Consider the following 23,850-nt stretch of genomic DNA (forward strand, 5'->3'; position numbering starts at 1 on the left):
GGAAAGAAAAAGTCCATAAAAGATAAGACACCAAGAGAACAACGCAAACAGAGAAAGAATTGGATAAAAAATTATCACACACACACTACAAACAGGAAACAGCAAAATCTTGACCTGAGTTACACTCCATCCTCACACTCAAAATCTCCATTCCAGTATGTCTCTCGTCAAAGATATCAAGCTACTAAAACAGCCAATGAAACCTAAATGTTGAAAAACCAAAGTCTTGAAGAAGTGAAAAGGCTGTCCTCTCTTTCTCAATCGAAAAAGAAATCCAAAAAGTACAAAAAGCTCTTGGACAGGTCATTAAAAATAAAAAAAAACTTTCGTTGACACCCCGATCAAAAACTAGAAAAACTTTTGAAAGATAACAGAAAAAACAAAACAGTGAAAAGAACATTACAAAATCATTTTGCACTCCTATAAGACATCAAACATTTGAGGAACAGAAGGCACATGTACACATCCGTGAAACATCTGGCAGCTGGTATGACTCTCAAAAATATAAACTCTTTGAAAAATTCGGAAACGACGTCAAATGCTTCCAAAATTTCCAGATCTTGTCAAGCAAATAGTAAGAGATTTTTTCCTGAAAGGTGACACTTCTAAATTAGCTCCAGGAAAGAGAAATACAAAAACAAGAAATAAAGTCAAGAAACAAAGAAGACTAATATGTGATACAATGTCACATTTGTACAAGCTATACATCTCTTGCGACCCATACGTGTCATTTTCTTCATTCTACCGACTTAAGCCATTTTGGGTTGTTACTCCAAGAAAAGGGGACAGTGAAACATGTGCATGTAAAAAATGTGAAAACATTAACATGCTTGCTTCAGCGCTTTGGAGAAAAGGAGTCAAGAATGTTCAATAATGTTGTTGGTCACATCAATTAAATTTCATTCATTTCTACAAAGTGATTTGAAGCAACAGGTTTTCAAAGGTAATGATGGAGTCATGCCTGAAGTTGCACCGGTTGACTTAAACAGTGAATCAAGTGATGAATATGACCAAGATGACATAGACATTAAGGTGATGCCGACTGAAATCGATTACAATGGTTTTATCAAAGATTGAATGAATGGAAATCATTTGATGAAGTGGTTGATGAATGTGAAAATCAAGCATTACGTGTTTGTGAAATAGTTGGGGCCGGCAGAAGTGTAATCAAAACTCGCATTAGTATTGACAATAGGTGTACACATTTAATTTCAAATAATATACCTAGATCTCTGTGTGATGGGAAACAGTTATTTCCTGTCAAGCTGAGGGCCGATGGGGATTGCCTGCCTGCCAGTGGTGCAGTGTATGCATTTGGCAAAGACACACAAACAGACGAAATACGAGTAAGATTGATACAAGAGCTGGCTTTACACAAGGACCATTATTTGTCAGATTCAAACCTTGCTTCACTCAATGACAACATCCAGACAGTTGTTGAATTTTTGTCACAAACTTGGACCTTTATACTCCGATGTTCACAGAAATGATAAAGATACCCTGGAAGAGTTGTTCAAACTGGACGTTATGTCATTAAGTAAACCAAAATCATACATGGGTATGTGGTAGCTTCTCGCTCTTTCCATTGTTTTAAAAATGCCTCTTTTGTCTGTTTATTCAAACATTCCGAACTGCAACGAAAGAGTATCCTGAATTTAACAAACAATGTTGGTGCTCTTTTGCGGGTCTCTACCAACATATGCCCCAAATCATCGTATAGGCGCCCTAACCATTTTGTTCTCCTTCTGAGTTTCAATCACTAAGCGTTTTGAATTTATAATCCTTTCGAATAAATATGTTGTAATTACTCATTCCTGTAACAGAAAACTCATTCCTGTTACGTCCACTCATTCCTGTTACACAAACTCATTCCTGTTAAGAATGACTTTTTCATGTTTTTCATGCTAAATATAAATACTTGAAAGGAAATATTATTTGTGGTGGTTTAAAACTTATATACCTGGACTCTGGTAAACAATTTTTATTTTTGTCATTTTCCTATAAATTTTTGGAGATGATGATTGCTCAAATAATATCCTTTGTTTTCAAAAACTGATTTCTGAATGCCTTTTGTAAAACAATAAATGTCATTTTGTTTTCAAAATTAGTATCAATGCTCTGTGTTTATTGTTTTTCAATGTTTTATTTCAATAGTTGTCCAAAAATGTGTTAACTTATGTAATGTGACATATTTTTTTAAGCGTAACAGGAATGAGTCACATGTAGATTGTAATTCATAAATACTTGAATAAGTGACCAATGAAAACTCATTACGCCCTGTTATTACAATTTTATGTCGCATACATATCACAGAAAGCATACACAAAATAATGAGTATGTTGGAAATACTTGACTTTTTAAAAATTGGAGGACTCGAATTTGGCGTTATTTTGAAAACGGCCGATATATATATAAATGTGAGTGACAATTTGCATTCTATATATATATATATATATATATATATATATATATATATATATATATATATATATATATATGTGTGTGTGTGTGTGTGTGTGTATGTGTGCTTCTCTATCTCTCTGTCTCTGTATGTGTAACCCAATATCATATAAACCAAATATAAGCACAAAGGTTCATAAGAGGCTTATAGCAGTGTCATGAATTAAGCTAGTTCTTTCAATTCGGTGGTCTGTCTTAAAGGGAGGCATAGTCGAGATGCATTTTATTATCTCTTAGAGGGTTAGAGTAATGAGCCCAGGCACAAAGGGTGAACTATAAATGAAGTGTAGATCAAGCTACACAAGGAAATCACATTAGTTTGTATCATCTCGACCTTTATTAGGTGTTCAGGAGTACCCGCACTAAGGCCCGCACGCGAGAACCAATGGGGCTTGAGAGAAAAGCGAACTTTGTTATGTGAGCGCGTGCGAGCGGCAAGTGAGTGATATTTGCCTGTCGTATGGGACTCGGAGAATGTAGTGGCGTGAAAGTGGATGAAGGAATCTACAGGACATCTGTAGAAGTCACGGGGGTGTGTTGAAAAAATAAATAATAATATAGCTAGCAAGTATCGCATTAAGGTTTTATGTTTATATCCTAAATAACTACATCAATTAACCACCTGATACTTACGCTTGATAATCAGTATAATCTGTTCACGATACTTTATTATTGAATAATTATTGAATAATTATTGAAGCATAAATATCACTTGTGTTTTATTTGGTTTAGTGATCCATAAAAGGCCTCTTCTGGTCATCATAATATAAGATAATTATCATCCAGTACGCAAAAATAAATTTCCATTATTTTACATATGGCTTCCCACAAAGCAATGGAATAGAAATGAGTTTGACTTCAATGATGCTTCTGATGATGACAAGTTTGTATACCGTGATGTTACAGCATATGCTTTAATTAGTTAATCGTATTTACTTTAACCTATTAGCTTATTTAACGAAAGTGACATTTCTACTTGTTTCATGGGATGTTTGTCACTATTTGCTGCCTGGACAATAATCTAGCTGTTGGAAAAGATTTCACGCTACTTATCAGGTAAAGGCTAGCACTATTCAGTATCTGATACTGAATAGTGGTTTTGCACTATTCAGTATCTGATACTGAATAGTGGTTTTGTACTATTCAGTATCTGATACTGAATAGTGGTTTTGCACTATTCAGTATCTGACACTGAATAGTGGTTTTGCACTATAATACGGTGTTTTTTTTTCCAAAACCCGACAAAGTTATGGGAAGAGGGCAGCTGTGGGAGTGAATCTCGGACTCAGAGAAGTGTACAACAGTGGGGAGTGAACCTGGGACTGGGTTTCAGCGGGTTTCGTAATAAAAAGCCGGACGACACCTGGCAATATCCGACAAAGTTATGGGACGTAGGCAGCAGCGTGTGTGTGTGTGTGTGTGTAGAGGCTGAGGGGGGGGGGGGGGAGGAGGGGGTGAACCTGAGATTCAGGGAAGTGTACACCAGTGGGGAGTGAACCTGGGACTCTGGGTTTTATAAAAAAGCAATAACAAATTGGGGGGGGGGGGATTACTTTTGTACGAAACCCGACAATATGCGGCAAAGAAGTGGAAAGTAGGCAACGCGTGGGGAGTGAACCTGGGACTCAGTGAAGTGTACACCAGTGGGGAGTGAACCTGAGACTATGGTTTTCGGCGAGCTTCAGCTAGTTTCATATAAAATCAATTACTTTTTTACAAAACCCGACGAAACCTTGCAATATCCAAGAAAGTTATGGGTAGTAGGCAACAGTGGGGAGTGAACCTGAGATTCGGGGAAGTGTACACCAGTGGGGAGTGAACCTGGGACTGGGTTTCGGCGGATTTTGTTATTTTAAAAAAGCAATTACTTTTTGTTTACGAAATGCGCCAAATACCAACAAATTGGGGCAAAGTTATGGAAAGTAAGCAAATAATGGGGACTGAACCTGAGACTCAGGGAAGTGTACACCAGTAGGGAGTGAACCTGAGACTCTGGGTTTAGGCAAATTTCAGCGAGTTTCATATATAAGCAATTACTTTTTTATGAAACCCGACGAAACCTGGCAATATCCGACAAAGTTATTGAAGTAGGCAATAGTGGGGGGTGAACCTGAGATTCATGGAAGTATACACATGTGGGGAGTGAACCTGAGACTCTGGTTTTCGGCGGATTTCAGCGAGTTTCATATAAATGCAATTACTTTTATACGAAACCCGGCAATATCCGACAAAGTTATGGGAGATTCAGGGAAGTGTACGCCAGTGGGGAGTGAACCTGAGACTCTGGTTTTCAGCGTGCTTCAGCGAGTTTCATATAAAAGCAATTACTTTTTTACGAAACCCGACGAAACCTGGCAATATCCGACAAAGTTATTGAAGTAGGCAACAGTGGGGGGTGAACCTGAGATTCAGGGAAGTGTACACTTGTGGGGAGTGAACCTGGGACTCTGGATATTGTAAAAAGACAATACCAAGGGGGAGGGGAATTACTGTTTTACGAAACCCGCCAAAACCCGACAAGTTATGGGAAGCAGGCAGCAGTGGGGAGTGAATCTGGGATTTGGACACAGATGAGGATTGAACCTGGGACTGAGAGAGGCTGATACCAGTGGACAGTGAGCTCAGAATGTACTTTTATTTCGAAACCTACCGAAATTATCAAAAGTTATGGGAAGTGGGCACCATTGGGCAATGAACCGGGACTCAGGGAAGTGCACACTGGTTGAGAGTGAACCTGGGACTGTGAGAAGAGGATATCAGTGGAAATGAACCTGGGACTATGGGAGTTGGGTACCAGACGAGAATGAAGCAATTACTTTTTTACGAAACCCGCCAAAACCCACCGAAAAACCATAGACTTAGGTTTATTCCCCAATAGTGTACACTTCCCTGAGTCTCAGGTTCACTCCCCACTGTTGCCTACTTTCTTTCCGTAACTTTGTTGGATATTGTTGGGTTTCGTAAAAAAGTAATTGCTTTTTTGTTACGAAACCCAGTCCCAGGTTCACTCCCCAATGGTGTACACTTCCCTGAGTCCCAGGTTCACTCCCCACTGCTGCCTGCTTCCCCTAACTTTGTCAGGTTTCGGCGTGTTTCGGCAGGTTTCAGGTTTCGTAAAAAAAGAAACACCCCTAAAAATACCACGTGTATTCAGTAAATAGATGTCAATTGTAGTCTAATATTCAGTATCTGTTTAAATTATTATTATTATTATTATTATTATTATTATTATTATTATTATTATTATTATTATTATTATTATTATTATTATTATTATTATTATTATTATTATTATTATTATTATTATTATTACTATTATTATTATTATTATTATTATTATTATTATTATTATTATTATTATTATTATTATTATTATTATTATTATTATTATTATTATTATTAGACGTCTATTATTATTATTATTATTATTATTATTATTATTATTATTATTATTATTATTATTATTATTATTATTATTATTAATATGTGGCCAGACTTTCTGCCATTTTTAATTGAATGATGTACTTCCGTGAATTAATTGCAGTATTATATTAAAATTTACGTGATAATAATAATAATAATATTATTATTATTATTATTATTATTATTATTATTATTATTATTATTATTATTATTATTATCATCATTATTATTATTATTATTATCACGTAAATTTTAATATAATACTGCAATTAATTCACGGAAGTACATCATTCAATTAAAAATGGCAGAAAGTCTGGCCACATATTTATAATGAATCGGGATTGTCTTAGATGACAAAACAAACAAACAAACAAAAACAACAACAAGAACAACAACAACAACAAATGTGACAAACAGAAAAAAGCAAGATTTTAAAAAGTAATGAACAATAGAAGAGCACATCAATGAAAAACAACAACGAGATTATAACACATAAAAGATATTCGTAATAAATCGATAACTGATTAAATAACTCCTACTACTTGATTTAAAAATCATAATCATAATAATGATGATGATGACGATTACAACAACAACAATAATAATAATAGTAAGTAGAAATAATAATAATAATAATAATAATAATAATAATAATAATAATAATAATAATAATAATAATAATAATAATAATAATAATAATAATAATAGTATAATATAAACATTAAAATATATTACAAGCAAATAAAATGATTAAAACAAAAATATTGGGGAAAAATAAAAGTTAACCCGGCCGGGATTTGAACTCTCGAACCTTAAATTCAGAGTCAAACAGCTTATCCACCAAGCCATGGTGTCACTGAACTTTTAGTGACATTTAATCATGTCTATTTAGACATCAAAAAATGTATTTGAATGCCACTCTTCTTTTGATATTTTGAACTATGTTAATTGCACAATAGCAGAAATTTAAAAATAACGATCAAAATATTTCTACAACTTTGAATCAGGCTGTCAGTTACTGCACGAGTTCAATCTGGTAGTAGGTCAGCAGTTTATTTACATTCAACTGAGATTGTCGGACTTTTCACTCTCTCTATAATAAAAGAGTTCCTTATGGATACTGAATAGTGGCAAAGCACTATTCAGTATCTGATACTGAATAACCACTTCCATCAGGTAAAAATAGATAGATTGAATTTTCAGGCACGGTCGATGGCTCGTATTTACTTTTAATATTCACCAGTTCGACCAAAGTGACTTATTTATTTCATAGAATGTTTGCCACTATTTGTTATGTAGACAATAATTTATTTATTAGAAAAGTTCTCAAATAGCTTATCGGGTAAATAGACAGTTTAAATTCGTATTTATTGATGCTATGCGTATAGCAAATATGCTCATCAGATCCTCCAACTGGATATAACGTTCTAAACACAATATGTGTAACCTTGAACGTTTTTAGTCTGATTGATATAATTTAGTGAGAACTATTCATAAAAATAGTTGGCTAAAATCAATAACAAAATCCTGAGTGACGTCAATAGGATTCAATAGTCTGATGTCACGTCCGCCTAGCACCGAGCAGCTTGGTTCGAAACAAATAAAATCGGTACTTTTTATTCTTCATGCTGGCTAGAACTTTTTCATAAGTCATGTGATCAGAATACATAAAAGTCAAAACATGATCGGATTTATAATGTTTTTCTCCTCTGGATATACTTTTATGCTCGTCGGAGAAGTATTGCATAAGGGGGTCCGCCATTTTCCCGATAGTTTAGAACCAGTTGATAACTTACTATGCGCCATTACGAGAGTAGTGACGTCACGACTGTTGAAGCCTATTTTGTTCCTTATATAGATAGTATGAGCTTGGCTAAGAAGCTCACAACATTGCCATCCGGAAGTTTAACGGACCAACACACAAACCGATGTGTAACCATGAACTTTTATAGTCTGGTTCATACAGTTTAGTGAGACTTACTCTCATACAAAAAACAATAACAAAGACCTGAGTGACGTCATCTTCGTTCTATCTATAACATATATCAGGCACTATCGGTGGCTTTGCTTTACCGTGTCCTGTCAAAAAAAAAAAAACTAAGGGAAAGCAATGTTGGGCTCTGTCAGTGACCAAATAGGTGACAAATTCTGGCGTGTCCTTGAATAAGAACTTAATTTGCCCTACTCTACTTCGATGTTAACGAGGGAGTAGGTTGACATAGGCTAATCCCCCCGCCTCTTTTTTTAATTCCGAAGACTCGATCACATTTGTGATCTGAATAGTGCTACCAGAAACTTATCCACATCAAATGTTTTCGCTTTAGGCAGTATGGAAGTGTGAGAAGGCAAATATCAAAAGAACACCAAACAGGCGACTAGTGCTGCACGATAAGAGTATTTATTTTCATATAGCTTGATTCCACGGGAATGTGCTATTCATATGTACATTATTTATTTATCTATTTTTATTTAATTTTCTTTTGTGTGCTGAATGTTGAGTTTAACTTATATTGGGGATTCATGTAACTCTGTGTAATGTCAAAAGATCAATATGGATATAATTAAGAATACATTATAAAATGCTAATAGAGTACCTTTGACTTGATCATAATCAAATACAAGTAATGAGACTTTTTTGTGTGATAAATTAGGGATAATGTGTGTAATTGGGGATGGGGTTTTCTTACTGAAAAGAAATTTAAATACCAAATGTTGATTAAGTTGTACTTCATTAATATGCATTTTCCCATTAGTCGCTAGCGCCCCTGATACAATTGCACATTGAGTTGGTGAAATTGATTATTAAAAAACGTGAGCTGTTATATAACGCAATCTCCACTAAAATTGCTAAAAGCGCTTTACAAAGGGTCCATGACAAACAGCAACACGTAACATGTAGAACGAGACATGACGCCTGGTAGGAGATATTACAAATGTTTTCGACAGAGACAAAGCTGCTAACGGTCAGGTACTCATTTTACACCTGGATACGATGAGAGAATGTGAGTAAAGAACCTTTTCCAAGGACTCAACTATGCGATAAGCGAGGCTCGAACCCAGGACCTTTCGATGCGAAAGCGAGTGTCATACTACAAGATCACATAGACGCACAAGATTAACATGTTCTGAAATGTAACTGTCGCGAAATGTAATAAGAGCTGAGTATACTAAAATATACCAGGCGGTTATCAGAAACTTTTCAAACATATCAATGGTCAGGTTTGGAATGACATGACTTTGTTACACTAGATAGGTTTAAGCATATTTTGATACTAGGAAGCTTAAAAATTAAAGAATTGATTTTGCTGAATAAATCGAGGACACCAGGAATGAGCATTTATCAGACCTGATGTTTATTACGAAAAAGTCGTAGAAATACGACATTTTGGCTCCAGTTTCAGAATTTTATGAGCATCTCCAAAACTTGATGAATATGAAAGTTGATTTAAGACTACATAATTTAAAGGATTTTGAAGTGTTATTTAACCCTTGTGACAGTAATGAGAGACACTATAGGGGGTACCATTTTTTATCTCCTAAGAATTACGAATTAAATTTATTAAGTAGATATTGCGCTAGATAAGTCTCAGTTTTAAGCTCAATAATATATTTTTCAGATATTTTTATGACGTGTAATACACGCCAGAAGAAGAAAATAGAGGTTATAGAATATATTATATATATATATATATATATATATATATATATATATTAATATTACTCACATGCTCACAAAGACACACACACACTCTCTCTCATATATATATATATATATATATATATATATATATATATATATATTGTCTTTGTGAGCATGTGAGTAATAATAATAATAATAATAATAATAATAATAATAATAATAATAATAATAATAATAATAATAATAATAATATATATATATATATATATATATGTATATTATATATACACATACAAATATGCTACACACTTTGTATCAATGCCCCTTCCTTGTAATTATCGGTGATATAACCTTATTTGGACAAGTGACATAATCAACCAAATCATGTTTGCACCGCTGTAAGAGGCTCTGTCCGTTCTGTAGTTATAATCAACCAATCATAATATATAGATCACCAACAATCTGTTGGGATTTCACATAAGGCTTCTTCAAAGCCAACATAACTGTGGTGTCTTAGTTCAGTTGATTCATTGATGAGGTAGACAGCACTCTTAAGCTGCCTCGGGCTTGGATATAAGACTGTATAAACATATATTTAAACAGAGTAATTATAAAATAACAACAAAGTGAAATTCAAGTTAGTTCTTCCAATATTTATTCCTCCCTGGCGATTGCGGATGGAGATATATATTTGGATCAAGACCATCAGTTGGACAAGCAGGTGGTCATCCCTCTGTAATAATTTATTGTGCCGGAACAAATTCCGCACGGAAAGGGGTCTATTGGTCTATATTGATGTGTGATATTTTTGAAAGTCTGATAACCGAACCCAATTATGACTGATGCATGGATGACATTTTGCGTTGGTATATAAATATTCCTATTACAACAATGGTCCCATGACATTTTGGGTTATCAGACCTGCAAATACGTGACTGTCGGGTTATATTCTTTTTATCTCTATGTGCGAAGGTATCTTCCAAGTGTGAAACCTATGACAGGACCTCCAACTTAATATTATTGTCTAACTCTGATAGCTCCACTTCTTGTCCACCAGTCTAAAACAAAAAAAAAACCTAACAAAAACCCCCAACAAAACTTGAGTTTTATATAGCGCAAAATACACTAAACGCGCTTTACAAGAGGTCCATGACCAAACGCAACACGTATAATGTAGAGCGAGACAACGCTGTTAACGGTGAAATATTGTGAGTCAAGAGCCTTTTCAAAGTACTCAACCATGCGAACCCAGGACCTTCCGATCCGAAAGCGAGTGTCATACCACAAGACCACATAGCCTCATGTGGTCTTATCTTCTTGTGTCACTAATTACCTTATGGGTTTTTGATGAATATTTCTTTATTTTGAGAAATAAGAGAGCGATACTGATAAAGATCTGAAAAAGTCTGGATGAAACAGTACAAATTTCAAAAATAATAATGGAGCTAATCTGATTTTTTCGTCCTCTCGTTTTCAAGCTGCCTAGGGCTTGGATATAAGACTGTATAAACATATATTCAAACAGAGTAATTATAAAATAACAACAAAGGGAAATTCAAGTTAGTTCTTCCAATATTTATTCCCCCTGGCGATTGCGGATGGAGATATATATTTGGATCAAGACCATCAGTTGGACAAGCAGGTGGTCATCCCTCTGTAATAATTTATTGTGCCGGAACAAAATCCGCACGGAAAGGGGTCTATTGGTCTATATTGATGTGTGATATTTTTGAAAGTCTGATAACCGAACCCAATTATGACTGATACATGGATGACATTTTGCGTTGGTATATAAATATTCCTATTACAACAATGGTCCCATGACATTTTGGGTTATCAGACCTGCAAATACGTGACTGTCGGGTTATATTCTTTTTATCTCTATGTGCGAAGGGATCTTCCAAGTGTGAAACGTATGACAGGACCTCCAACTTAATATTATTGTCTAACTCTGATAGCTCCACTTCTTATCCACCAGTCTAAAAAAAAAAACCTAACAAAAACCCCCAACAAAACTTGAGTTTTATATAGCGCAAAATACACTAAACGTGCTCAAAGCGCTTTACAAAAGGTCCCTGACCAAACGCAACACGTATAATGTAGAGCGAGACAACGCTGTTAACGGTGAAAGATTGTGAGTAAAGAGCCTTTTCAAAGTACTCAACCATGCGTACCCAGGACCTTCCGATCCGAAAGCGAGTGTCATACCACAAGACCACATAGCCTCATGTGGTATTATCTTCTTGTGTCACTAATTACCTTATGGGTTTTTGATGAATATTTCTTTATTTTGAGAAATAAGAGAGCGATACTGATAAAGATCCGAAAAAGTCTCGATGAAACAGTACAAATTTCAAAAATAATAATGGAGCTAATCTGATGTTTTCGTCCTCTCGTGTTCAATGACAATGTTTGTATTGTGTGATGCAAGCGAAGATTCTGGGCAGAAAACAGCTACCATTGTGGTGAAGAATAGAGGCAATCAAAACTTTGAGCTTTTATACAGCGCGATATCCACTTAATGTGCTCAATGCCCTTCACGGGAGTCCCTGACCAATATATAACATGTAGAACTAGACGTGACGCCTGCTAGGCGATATTACAATTTTTTTACCGACAGAGACAACGCTGTTAACGGCCAGGTTTCTCATTTTTAACCTTAGTACGGTGAGAGAATGTGATAAAAGAGCCTTTTCAAAGGACTCAACTATGCGCCGTGCGAGCTTCGAACTCAAGACCCTCCGATCAAAACGCTAGACCACATAGCCGTCGCACTATCATGTAGCCTCTATCTATGATGTAATTCTAGCACGTCTGGCCGATAATCAGGAGATCTGAGGTTCGATCCCCAGTCGAGGAAGATGATTTTTTGACATTGTTTTCTTCTTGTATTTTCCTTTCTTGCTTTGTCTGGCACTGTTTCCATACACACAATTTCAGATTTATTTTGTGTACAACAGCAGAAAATTAGACTTATCTAGAGTGAAATTTAGAGATTAGAATTAAATCACGCCTTTTTAAAGCGAATGAAATATGTCTGTTTTTTAAACATGCATCATCATACATTATCTTTAGAAGCCATTTCATTTGGCCTGGGCGTTCTATTATATAGGCGATTCATATCTAATTGTACTTTTAGATGTAAACATTCAGATCTAATTGTACTTTTAGATGTAAACATTCAGATCTAATTGTACTTTTAGATGTAAACATTCAGATCTAATTGTACTTTTAGATGTAAACACGTTTCATAGTCTCAAATTCGTTCTTTGACTTACATTCGTTCCTCTTTATCTCTTTATCCCTTTCGGTACCCGGTCTACTTCTCTCCTTTCACCTTGGGCTGCCTAAAGGGCTTTTGAGATTAAGTGGTTGTAAAGGATTTAGCAAGAATTGCTGCGAAATACCAGATTCTTTGGGTTGATAATTGGATTCAAGTGTTACAGACAAAGCTCTGTTGTACACCATTCCTACCACCTACGTTACTGCTAGAAGTTGACTCCTAGCTGATGATGATGATGATGATGATGATGATGATGATGATGATAATACTAATAATAATAATAATAATAATAATAATAATAATAATAATAATAATAATAATAATAATAATAATAATAATAATAATAATAATAATAATAATAATAATAATGATAATAATAACAATAATAATAATAATAATAATAATAATAATAATAATAATAATAATAATAATAATAAATCATTTATGTAGCGTCCATCTCTCGTGAACACACAGCTCTAGGCGCACATTTAAAAAAAACCCAAGTATTAATACTTTTGTTAATTTGCTCACTCACACACATACACAAAAAGAAATGTACTCTTTCTAATTGAAGTTGAGTATCTTGAAATAAGCATTTTTAATCAATCTTAATGTAATTGGACAATAATAATAAAAAAGCATTATATTTTATGTTATCAATAAGACCATTAACCAATTTATATAATTTACGGTGAAAACAATTTAAACATTTAAACTAGTGTGTTTTTAACTAAGTTTTAAAAATAGCATTACTTCCCTAACTTTGATTTTAAGATCAGAGAGAAGAAAATTCCATACCGTTGGGGCAAAGTGAATATAAGACCTACTATCTGCAAACCACCTGGAGCTATTTTTTTTAATTACCAGGGGATTTAGTCCGCGTTTATTGTTTTATACATTCAAGTAAGCAGAACAAGTACCCGTAAACAAATATATAACACACAATTGCTATTTTATACAATAATAGTATAAATTTGACAGTCACAAACAGCGGCATTTTGTATTCCCTTTTTTTTGGTCTCAGATCAATTCTGGCGGCTTGATTTTTAGTAAAATGTGTAGTTTTTGAAACGTGTAGTTAGGGAGATCGTGAATCAAAAAATTACAATAGTCATTGCTTGAAAACATAAGAGATGATATCTATACTTTTTGATGATTTTAATTTAAGAATTCTACGCCCATTTTAGAATGTTTTGCACAGATAGTTGATGTGATGTTCCATATAGATTTTGGATATACAAATACACCAAGATAATTCGTTGTGGTCCTAAAAGAAATAGTTTCAATTTAATGAGTGCTAAGTATCATTCTAAAGTATTTCCATACATGTACAGCTGCTTATCGTCAGCACAGGTGTGATAGTTTACAGCATGCTAACGAATAATATTTCCCAGTGGCTACGTGTACAGAGTGTGGAGAAGAAGGTCTAACATGGAACCCTGAGGTGACCACCTTTTAATGTGGGGTTGAAAGGTTTTGCCATTATAATGGTCATTTAAATCGATCGATATTTGAAGAACGTGTACTCTGGCCAAATTAAAAAAACCCGCTTCTCTTCAAAGTACGTCTGGTCAAGAAAACGTATTCCTTATTTCAATAAAACGGTTAATTTTAATCAAAATATCACACTATTGCATAGATATTCAATTTCCAGTGACTAATTTATCCCGACACAACAATTTTGTCATGATGAAAAATTCAATTATTCAGATCTGTTTAGAATACCGATATATCTAGTTCTTCTATTTTGATATCCAGTTTTGGCTAACAAAAAAAAAAAAAATAGCAAACAGTTGTCAGACACCGTTAAACAAAGGTATGTGTGGAAATTGATTGTCAATTTCAAATTGTATCAGAGAGAATGGAGTGAGATGTTATCACATCTCTCTTCGGAGAAAATGGTGTAAAAAAGTATTATGCCGTATATTATTGCAAAACTCCTCTTTCTTAGATTTCTTTTGTTAACGTCAAATACCGATAGATTAAGAAAACTTTTATTTTGTCGATAATTCTTAAATCTTAGGCTTTTATGTGGTTTTGGGTTTAAGAATTGCGGTTTTCTTGGAGTTTCAGGTTTAAGAATTTTCGGCAAGTGAAGGTTCATCCTAATTTATCGATATTTGTGGTAAAATAAGTATGTCCAAAATGTAAATAAGTTTATTTGTCAGTGGACGCCAGGACTGCGACGTCAGTATACTCTGCCTATAAAGTTAACGCTTCGTGGATTAATACATAATGCACCAGCATTCCATTTACAAGTAGCATCACTTAACAACGACACGTTCGATTTTTGGATTTAGAATTTCAAAGTTCTATATATTTATCAGATATATCTAGATATTTCAGAATCTGGTACATTGTAAACATTTACTTTGCATTTCCAATCACCCGCAGTAAACATGTTGTGCAGAGTTGTTTTTTTCCACTGAATTTTTCTATCAATTATTATAAACCAGTAACTGCCGTACTCTAGAAAACCATGTATTTGAAAACTTGGCCAGAAAATTTGTCTTTCAAATATCGAGCGATTTAAATGAACCTCATATTAACAAAAACTCTCAAACCTGGGACAAGCTGAGTCCCGATCTTCGACCGAATCTTGATCTCTTACAGAGGATTGATAGAGTAACAGAACAAATGAAATGTTACCATCAACATATAGGTATCGTTCGATTACAAGTTGATATCGATAAAACTCGATTTCAAGTTGAAGTCCCGTAAACTGGTCTTAATCTTGTCATAAACCAAAAGAGCAGAAAAAAGGTGTTTATCTGTAAATAATATGCTTATCTGAAGTGAAACCCTCTTAAATGAAATATCATTGGTCCTTAATACCCTCCTCTACGTTATAGAGGGTGTTTTCTTTTAACATGATTGCTATCCGTCAGTTTAGTGAATTGAAAGTCTATTCTAACAATGCTATTTCAATGTCTAAACGCTTCGAGTTTTATTATATTTGATTATGTTATAAAATATAGGAGAAAAATTATTAATGGATTTGAAACCATCATTCCGCTGGGTAAATGTTAAGAGATAAACAAACATCATACCATACAAAATGGATTGAATCTAATCTAGTGCAATGACAATGTCTCTTTTATCGGCGCGATCAATCAACTCTGTTTCTATATGTATAATTTCGCTCGCTGCTGTTTAACCAATGATAAAACACGGTTGGTGCTATATTACTATTTGTTTTCGGCCAGTCTTTCAATAATCAAAGTTTAACATTGATTCTTTCTTACAATAAATAAAATGCAGTTGACAATTAATCGTTTCTGATCAGTCATCCCTACAAACTTTCAAGCAAGCAATAAGTCGCTAATTTCACACACTTCAAAACATCAGAAAAGTGAGTGAAGCAGGCACTTATGTATATAGTAATAAGAAATAGAGCGGGTAGAGAAGTGCCAGAAGACATTAGATAGAGAATAAAATCATTTGCAGCGATGGGGAGGTGAACCCACAACCTGACAATTACGGCACCTCCGTCTGGCCACGAGAAGGATGCTGCACAATTGACGACGCCAATTACCACTTCAGAAAATGGTTTCAAACTTAGTAACAATCTTGAGTCCCTATTGTGACTGGAGACTTGAGATAGTTACCAAGTTTGAAAGCACTTTTTATTTGGGTGCAAACGTTCTTATTCAAGGGGCAGCGTGGCTCAGTGGTACGGTCTTTGCTTCGTAACCGAAAGGTACAGAGTTCAATCACCCACCGATGCGCTGTGTGGCCTTGGGCAAGTAACCTCGCCCTAGCTCACTTTGCGGTGATGCTCTGCGGCTGACGCCTGGTTATTCCCTTTGAATAGACCCTTAAAGACAAATTTTCCCTTGGGGATGAATAAAGGGAATTTTATTTATTTTAATTTTATTTAGTATTCTCTATTGTCTTCTAACACTTCTCTACTCACTTCATTTCTTGTTACTTTAATCTTTTGTTATTTTCTCTCTTTTGCTGTGAGGCCAGAATTTATCAATTTTACTGAGCAGCATACTTCAAATTAACGATTTTCTAAAACGACGAGCACAATGCTTTATCTTATCAAGATTGTAAAGAAACTTTTTTGTCCGAGCAAACTCACATGTGTATGGTTAAACGTTTTTTTTAAACGGCATCGCTGGCAAATACCATTATGCGGGTCTTTTAAACGCATTTCAAAATATTGTCAATACCCGGACATTAATCAATAATTAAAACGATACCCATTTATACAAATACACATTTTTTTTGTTTACTAAACAAAAAAGTTATCCTTTACAATGGCCTTTTAAAACAATGGTCTATTCACGTTTTCTGTAACGTTGAATGCACATAAACAATTGCTGGTCTATTACAAAGCATCTTTTTTCACATTTTGATTCTTTCTTGTTCTATTTTTGGGGGTCCCGATAGTTCACTTGGTTGAGCACTCGCTTCACAAATATGAAAATTGGGGACAATTTATATTCGTTATGATAGACTTACTTACTTACCCACTTAGGCCGCCCCCTAGGGCACCCAACATGAGCCACAAGTCTTCATCATTCTGTCCTGTCCTCTACGTGTGTACGCAGCTCCCGGGTGTTGTCCATTCCTATGTCATCTATCAGACAGTCAATGTGTGTTGTATTCTGCCAGCCTCTGTTTCTGGTTCTTTCAAGTGGTTCCCGTAGCACAAGACTGCTTGCAATCTCCTCCAGCAGTGCCCCGCAAGTCTCAGCCTTCTCTGTTGTATCTTCGAAGTCACTTGGGGGAGGTCACCGTAGATCTCTTCATTTGACATGTGCTCATTTCAGCTTACGTTGAAGAACATCCGCAGTATACTAGTGTAGCAGACGTCCAGTTGCTTCTCAAGGGCTTTTGTTAGAGTCCATGTCGCTGCTCCATATAGAAGCACTGACTCTACCGTTGCCAGGAACAGTCTCTTCTTTATTTCCTTCTGTAGATTTGAGCTCCAGATTTTCCTGAGTTTTGTGACAGGCACTCCAAACCAATGCTTTTCTGACAGAAATATCAGAGGAACTGCTTTGGGCCCAACCTCCTAGATACTTTAAGGGGCGGTTTGGGTCTTTTCTAAAAAAGTTTAATGACCTATATTGGGCGGTTTTAATCATTCTGTATCGTCAATATAGGTTAAAAAACAACTTTTATGGTGAAAAATTTTAATTACCTGTGTTGATACCCATTTTGCGACCAAATTTGGGGTCTGACTTTAAAAAATATAACAATCTTGTGGCAAACGTTCCACAAAAACTAATGAAGGACTGACTTCCATATTCTTCCCTCTTGTCAACATTGTACCATAGTGTGTCACAACAGAGAGATTTTACGGCTTTAGCTTATGGAATTTTCATTAGAACATTACAAAGTTGAGAATCAAAATGTTATAACAAAATTGACCTTAAAAATTCAGAATTAGGATTATAATTAAAATTTCACATATCTTATCAAAAAAATCTCTCTGACGTGACATAATACGTTATCTCTGTGATAACTGTGGAAATTTTCAGACAATTTCATTGAATAGATTCTGAGAAACGTTTGACACAGTTTCCCATACCCTTAGAAAAATGACATATTGAGAAAATAGCGAAATGGCTTCCCGTTTTTCACACTTTTCTTACTACCTGTACCATTTTCGACTTTGTTTTTCGTGCCTTTATAGTCTACTTTAAGAATTTGGACTTCAATTATATTATTTCTAAGATAATAAAATATCATTTTCCACAAAAATCTCAAAATCAATTTTTCGAAGGATTCTCCTAATAATTAGACCCAAACCGCCCCTTAAGTTGTCAACTTCCTTCAGCCATTCTCCGTTCTTTGCCTGTATGCTAATTGGCCTTTCTTGGTTGTATGTTTAGAAAACTGTCTTCTTAGCATTACATCACAGTCCTACTATTTCAGCTTCAGATTCAAATCTATTGAGGTCTTATTGTGCCTGGTCCATCTCCTCATTCAGTAGAGCCAGGTCATCGGCGAAATCTAGATCTGTGACAATCATAGCTGGACTGCCCCTACTTCTTTGTCTATGAAGCGTGAAGCCAAGCTAGTTCTCCATGCCAGAGTAGGTCTTTCTCATCACATAGTCCAGGATAATTGCAAAGAGTTAGGGGGCTAATGTATCACCTTGAAGAACACCTGCTTTGATCTCAAACAACTCAGTTTCACCATCTGGAGAGATAGCCTTTGCCTGTCTGTTCTCATACATTCTTTTAACAGCAGAGAGAAGTTTAGGAGGTAGACCATATGCTTTAAGATTTTCATCGTGGTAGGGCGATGTATCAGATGTATCGAGTCAAATTGTCTCGTCTCTGTACTTTAATGTCAATTTTAGTCCTTATAATGACTTGGACGAAATATCGTTTTGATACGGTTAAATTATGATTTTATTTTTCAGTTTATGAAAATATTTCCATTTCCCTAAATAAAAAACAATAATGATACTCACAACCTCCGCCAGCCGAATTAAATATACCGAAACACAAAACTGTGAGTAACCTGTAATATCTATAGTCTGGTTGGTATAATCTAGTGACAACTAATCACTAAAAGGCTCTCTAGCTCTAAAAAACTTTGCGAACTCGAAGGTTTGAGAGTTTTTGCCAAGATGAGGGCCATTTAAATCGATCTAAATTTAAATACGAGTTTTCTAGCCAAATTTTTAAACACGTGTTTTTCCACAGTGCGGGTACTTATTTAGTTAAAAGCAACGAATCTGCATTATATTGTTTTCACTGTATTATTTTTACTTTAAAAAAAGTAAGTAAATCTTTAAAAATGAAAGAAAATCTAGTAAAGTGTATCTGTGCGCATCACTTACTCAATGTCTCAATCATTTCTATGTTATATGTTTGTGTTGAGAATATGATCATGAAGCTGAAATGCTGGCTAACAAACTTCGCGGCATTTGTGTGTTGAACCCATGACCTCAAGAAGTCGGGGAGAGTGGTTCAAGATAGACATAGAGTTTGAAATCACTTTTTTGGGTTCATGGATAGCTCATACAGTAGAGTCACGCTCTCCCCGGCCATCGGAGTTGACGTACCACTAAAGTCGCGGGTTCGAGCCGCCTTCGCCGAAAAAAGTTTTATTCTCTATTTGTCTTCTGGGACTTTCCTACTCACTTCATTTCTTGTTTATATCGCTTGAAAACATCAACAACATGAGTGGGTTTTATTGTGGACAAATTACAATATTTAAAGGCTTACACCGCATAGGCAATTTTCATTTTAATTATCATTATTATTATAGTATAACAGTAGAAATTAGGATAGATAGAGACAGATCTTTTGAGCCATCAAAATTGGTTCAGTAAAAAAGAGTAGCTGTGCTTAAATCAGTTCGGCAACTGTTATCCAGTGTAGGTTTAGCTTCAACTCATTAAGGACATGGATTAAATTGTTACATGGAACAACTCACAGAATCAAAATGTTTATTATCACTTCTTAAATTAACGTAGACATTAATTAGGCTGTGTTATATATTTCGTGACCCTGTAGAATTCGTCCCAAGATCGGGTTTCGCATTGGTCAGAAATCCCAGTATAGGTCAAAAACTCTATCTCCATATTATGATGAATATTGATAAACAATTCCGTGCATGAATTGTACTTCTTACAAAATATATATACAAATGACTGTTATAAGAAACAATATTATATTCTTTCAAATTTCACAATTCAAAGCTTTTGAATTATCTCAGGAAGAAGTGGGTACTTAATAACAGGGGAAATAACTCGTAAATTTGGTTTTCCACACATAAATAGTCAATATAATAACTCGAGATAATAGATGATATACCCGTGGATGGAGAGAATATAATGGGCATAATCAATATTATGATCGAGGGATTGAAAGCTGAAAAAAATGTTACAGGATTGTGAGAATTCAGGATTTGATACTTTATAAAGGCATGCTTGTTTACAAACAAGTAGCTGAGCAATCATTGAAAGCGGTTGTCGAAACAATGTTAAAGTTGACGTTTTATATAGAACAAAATCCACTAAACGTCCCCAAATCGCTTTACAAGTGGTCCCTGACCAAAAACAACGCTTAACATATAGGACGAGATATGACGCCTGCTAGGCGATATTACACTTTTTTCCCCCGACAAAGACAACGCTGTTAACGGCCAGGTACTCATTTTACAACTGAGTACGAGAGAATGTGAGTCAAGAGCCTTTTTCCAAGGATTCAACTATTCGCCGAGCGAGGCTCGAACCCAGGATCTTTCGATCCGAAAGCGTGTCAAACCAGAAGACCACATAGCCACATGTTATAAGATAAACAATTTAAACGATAGGCTAAATTGTTTTGGCGATAACATTTCTATAAAAATTCTGGACGTTTACTCCATACTTAACGTAGTCTGATTGATAGACAAGTTCTGAAGTCTATACGGGGAATCTATTGTGGTTTATTTCGGTCATGATTAATAATATTCTTCTTATTTTAATTACGATGTCATTGAAACCAGACACTTCAATAGAAGATTTGATAGTTTGACTCAATACTAATTACAACCAAAGAGCTTGGAATTTTTGATGAAGCGAGGGCTTAACGAAACAAAACCATGAAATCAGAAGAGAGAGAGAGAGAGAGAGAGAGAGAGAGAGAGAGAGAGAGAGAGAGAGAGAGAGAGAGAGAGAGAGAGAGATTGTGATGCCTTGTGAACGTATACCATTTTAAATGATGGGGATAATACATTTTGACCGAACTGAATAGAAATACACAGCAGGAAATAATTATATCTTGCTTAGTAGACGGATGAAACCACCCCGTTATTAATGAATACTAAAGGCTTATATAAGCGTCCTTGGCAACAGTCTAGGAACCACGTCTTAAAAATCTCATGGATAATGGCATTAATAAAGCATCAATGAGGGATTGTTACGGTAATAACCTCTATGGGGAATTGTAATATTTGAGCAAACTGAGAAAAAAAAGAAATACTAGATTATTTTCTTTCGGGTCCAACCACAGTCTACATCGATTTCCCATGACGGCTTATGATAATACTATACAACGTGACCCATTGTCTCAAAACGGTACCGCATGTGTTAGATGTCAGAAAGTGGCTTGAAAATTTAATATAATCAGAAGTAATATGCATGATGCTTTTTACTTTTTGATAGTTTATCTTATCCCCCCAACAAAAAAAAAACCCAAAACAAATTAACTTGACCCATAATTACTAGTCGACCATTTCGCATTGCACTGTGAACCGAATGGCCTCGGGTTCGAGTCTCAATTCAGGCACTTTCGTTTTTTTCCTTTGACAAGATTATTAACTCCCAATTTGCACACTTTAGACAACACGGGTTCTTCTTGTTGACATCTTGATGGATTATGGATATTCCTTCATGAAATGCCTGGGCAACGGTATCTGATGTGGCGGAAGGGCATAGTTTTTTAAAAAAATTAATATTTACTACATGTATGTAGACCGATTTAATTTTCAGCATCTAAATAACCATGATATATACCCCTTTGATGGGTCACCTATAGGACCAGCCGTGTCAAAGTTGTGTTAAGTCGGGATAAACTCGATGGCTAAAACTGATTTTATAGCCAAAAAATTACAAAATTTGATGTTAAATTCAAATGATTTTTACACTATTTCCTTTTGGAAGGGTTCCCAACCTCTGCACGAGCGTGCAAGTTGGCGTTAGGAATGAAGAAAGTTCGAATTCCAAAACCAAGTTTGGAATAAACCGTTTCTTATACCCCGAAGTAGATTCCAATTTCGCCACATTTAAATAAAAGACATGTTCAAAAACGTTTAAAAGATTATACTTCTTATTAGTGCGGCTATGTGATCTAGTGGTATGGCACTCTCTTTCGTATCGGAAGATCCTGGGTTCGAGCCTCGCGCTCGACGCATAGTTGAGTCCTTGGAAAAGGCTCTTTACTCACATTCTCCCACCGTACTCAGGTGTGAAATGAGTACCTGGCCGTTAACAGCGTTGTCTTTGTCCGAAAAATTGTAATATCGCCTAACAGGTGTCATGTCCCGTCCTAGATGTTAAATGTTGCTGTTGACCAGGGACCCCTTGTAAAGCACTTTGAGCACGTTTAGTGGGTATTGCGCTATATAAAAGCTCAATTTAAAATTAAAAAAAAAAGAATCTAATGTTAGTGAAAGTTAAGGCTTGATAATGTGACGTCACAAATTATCATTATTCTGAACTTAATCTCAATACCCGTTACTATTTATGGCGGAGGGGATCGACGTCAACATAGTTGTACACGTGCATTGGGTGTTAGTGAATCGGCTTCCGTCGAGAACCTGTCTAACGGCAAACTCGCTTCATCAGTGGGGACTTTCCAACTGTCCAACATGTACCCGATGTGGGGGAAGGAACCCGAAACCGCAGAGCATCTACAGGGTGTCCATAAAGTCTGGGTACATGGTAAGAGTACAAATTCCTCTTTTAAAAAACGAATCTTATTCAATTGGGATTTAAAGGAATCGTACTTAAACCAACACGTGACCTCTGAAAGTATTTTTCAGCAAAATCTCCACAATCTATAGCATAAATGAATAATTAAAAAAATATACTACATGTACTCAGACTTTATGGACACCCTATATTGAACGGTGTGTTGTGACGAAAATTCCGGGCAGGTTTCCGACGGTGCACGAGTGCGGTAAGGAATTTGCGGATTGGGTCGATCGTCATAACATAGTAGTGTGAGCACCATTAGAAGCTGCTGTAACTATAGGGACGAATAGAATAAATCTGATTTTTATGGCTCAAAAAAAAAGTATGACATTTGGTGTTCATTTCTATTTTTTGTTATGGTGAATAAAATATCTATAATTTCTTACATCGCAGAAAACATATAGACCTCTAGACTCTAGACGGTCTAAAGTTTCAAAGACTGATTCTTACAAATTACGTTCGAAATTCACATTTTAGTGCCAAAGCGACGTGCACTTATCAAGTCTGATAACCCAATTCCTTATGGGCTCATTGTTGTAATGGAAATCTTAACAACAACAAAAATGAAGCAGATTATTGTTCATTACAACAATGTTAAACTAGGCCCAAGAG

General features: G+C 35.3%; 1 protein-coding gene across 3 annotated transcripts in view; it reads left to right on the forward strand.

The window, feature by feature from the left end:
- The first annotated feature begins 2,929 nt into the window (after positions 1-2,929).
- The window catches only part of LOC144964810 (gonadotropin-releasing hormone II receptor-like), a 246,296-nt gene continuing 225,375 nt past the window's right edge, over positions 2,930-23,850 (forward strand). For 2 of the 3 annotated variants that reach the window (XM_078899447.1, XM_078899450.1), the window contains exons 1-2: positions 2,963-2,992; positions 3,294-3,516. The gene's annotated coding sequence lies outside the window, so the exon portion shown is untranslated. Of the gene's footprint in view, positions 3,517-23,850 lie in introns of all 3 variants that reach the window. The other variant, XM_078899448.1, reaches the window with a different exon arrangement.

Source organism: Berghia stephanieae, chromosome 2 (genome assembly GCF_034508935.2).
Source record: "Berghia stephanieae isolate SIO BIC M18660-M18661 chromosome 2, UCSD_Bste_1.3, whole genome shotgun sequence".
NCBI lineage: Eukaryota > Metazoa > Mollusca > Gastropoda > Nudibranchia > Aeolidiidae > Berghia > Berghia stephanieae.